The following is a 3,024-nucleotide window of genomic DNA, read 5'->3' on the forward strand; positions in this document are numbered from 1 at the left end:
CGCTGCCTCCAGAGAAGGTCCCGACAAACTTGGAGAGGCCCCGGTCCCCTCCTCCTTCTCCTCCTCCTCTTCTCCCTCCTCCTTGTCCTCCTCCCCCTCCAGCTGCGGTGGCGGCCGCCCTGCCGCTGGAGCCCCGCTCGGTTCAAGATGAGTCATGCGTGACCAATCCCCTCCCAGCCAAGGGAGAGCGAGACACACACAGCGAGGCAGAGACCTAGAGAGACACAGAGACATACTCAGAGCTGCTGACAGAAGACTCAGGCACACGCGGACATACAAAAGCACCAGCCGGCACACATCCACCCAGTTCTCACTACCGCCCCTACCTCAAGGGGCACCCACCTCTCTCAGGCACAGCCCCAGTCAGAGGTACAAGAGCCACCCATGGTAACACCACCTGCAGTGATGGATCTCATATAAAGTCACACATTATATTCTGCTGACTCCAATCCACACCAGGTACACTTGTGTACATCCTGTTACAAATGATTACCTGTTCACATCATTTACACAGACATCCACACATGCCCTCACACACCTGCGTGGATACCTCTGCTCCATACACCCAGGGAATGCACAGGCTCCTAAGGGCTATATGGGGTTAGGAAGTTCCATAGAGGGAGGAGGGTACTTTCCCTCCCCTGGGAGTGGTTGCCTGGGACATCCCACTTCCCTTCAGGATTTGCTGAGCCTGGCAGTCCAATGCCCATCTCACATGGGAGAAATCTCTAGGGTGCTACTGATAGTGAGCATGGAGGAGAAGGCAGGGAGGCCCAAGCATTTCCATAGGAGACAGTTTCCAAACATCAGCTCCACAAAACCCCCAAACTCAAAAGACAGAGCCTGACTCGACACTACCACCCTACAACACACAAACACAAGTGAACACTCACAGCCCCAGCTCCCTTCTCTACACACAAACGGAGTCTAGAGATGCATGTGGAGACACACCCTCTTCTAAAATCAAATATGCACAACACTCAGATTTAGATACAGCCCTGTAGACACCGAAAACCCACCCAATCGCACATCCCATCACCTCTATAACTGCCCTCATTTATCGATGTAAACACCCCCACGCAATTGTTCTTAAGCTTGTACACACACCCATACTCAAGGGTGCACAAATTCCCACAGAGCTTCAAACCATACGCCATATAACCTTATGCTCTCTACTCAGACACCCACAAATATGCACATGCATCTCTACAGATGGCAAAAGAACCATTTATAGGCAGAAACACCAGACACATCTCTACAAACATGTGATTCCCAATTGTCATAGTCTCAGTAGTGCACACACGCAGGCACATCCTAATGGACACAGGCAAACGAGGATCTCTACACGCCAACATAAATAAAGACCCATACCTGTACTGTGAAAGATACAAACATCTGATCATGTACAGACCTCAAGGTACACAAAAACAGCCCCAGCCGGCGGCACCCCCCACTCCCTATATTCGAGTCATTTGCTTGTAGACACAGAGATTCAGAATGAAAAGAGTTTCTCTGTGAATCCTAATCTTTTATACCAAGCGCACAGAATGCAATGTGAGAGCTGGTGTGCGTGTATACACACACGCACACACATACCCATGCAGCTTCAAAAGTCCACATGGCCACAGATGAACAACTCCTACCTCCTCTAATACATCTTTTGTATATAACGATCCAAGCTACTACTCCTGGGTCCTTTAATCCATGCCAGGCATGATGCTAAGCATTTTACTGTCATGAACTCATTTTCTTTTCATAATAACCCCAAGAGGTAGCGTCTCTTATTGTGCCCATTTTACTGATGAAGAAAGTGAGGTTCAGTGAGATCATGTGATATGTCCACACTGGTGCCACCAGAGTCAAGAACTCAAAATCAGACTAGTCTGAAATCAGAGCTCACTCTCTTGATTTCTAGGTTGCACACACACATATACACACGCACACATGTGCACGCACACACACACACATTTTCCACAATATATGTCAAAAGATCTGGATATGTGATGTGTGAGTGCAGAAGGACGCCAAGAAAGAAGATTAATAGGATTGTACTGGTTTTTCAAAACTTCTTAGGCAAGAAGAGTGGAGGAGGCTTGAGCTAAAAATTAAAGGACAGGTGAAATTTGGACGTGTTCAGGGGGGAGAACAAAGTATTCCAGGTAGACAGATGACTGCAAAGGTTCAGAGACTGGACAGACAAGCTGTTGCGCTCCTATGGGGATGAATAGGAGCTTTTATTGAGCACTCGTATGTCAAGCACTGTGCTTGACATGCATTACCTTCTTTAACCCTTGAAGCAACCCTACAAGTTTATTCTTGTTTTAATGTTGAGGAAACAAGCGTATGGGAGCCTCATTTCAAGCTCTGGCACTCAGACTCAGAACCTAAAGCCTTACCTACTATGCACTTCTGCTTCTGAACTCTGAGTAGGTGCTCAGAAAATAAAAACTGGGACGCGTTAGACTTAGTAATGAAGCTCTCTAGAGCCAGGTTGCCTGGGTGCCAATCTTGGCACAGCCCCTGAAAAAAACAAGCCACACCTGCTGCCACTGAGTCGATTTTGATTCATGGCTACCCCATATGTGTCAGAGTAGAACTGCTCCATAGGGGTTTTTTTTTGGCTGTAGTCTTTATGGAACTAGATCACCAGGCCTTTCTTCCATGCTGCCGCTGGGTGGGTTCCAACCACTAACCTTTATGTTAGTAGTCCAGTGCAAACCATTTGAGCTACCCATGAATCTCTGACATAGCCTCTTAGTACTTGCATAATCATGGACAAATTATTCTGACAGTATTCAGTCTTAGTTTCCTCATCTGTAAAATGGGAATGACAACAGAGTCTAACTCTATAATTTGTGAAAATTATAGGAACGATCCATGTAGAGGACTCAGAACTGCCTGGCACACCGTAAGCAACCAATAAATATTAGTCATTAATACAACATGAACTGGCTGCATTTTCCAGTTATTATTCTACTAGGTACGACATCAAATCCTTTCTGGAACAAGGCAGGGTATTCAACC

Source organism: Elephas maximus, chromosome 9 (assembly GCF_024166365.1).
Source record: "Elephas maximus indicus isolate mEleMax1 chromosome 9, mEleMax1 primary haplotype, whole genome shotgun sequence".
NCBI classification, from domain to species: Eukaryota; Metazoa; Chordata; class Mammalia; order Proboscidea; family Elephantidae; genus Elephas; species Elephas maximus.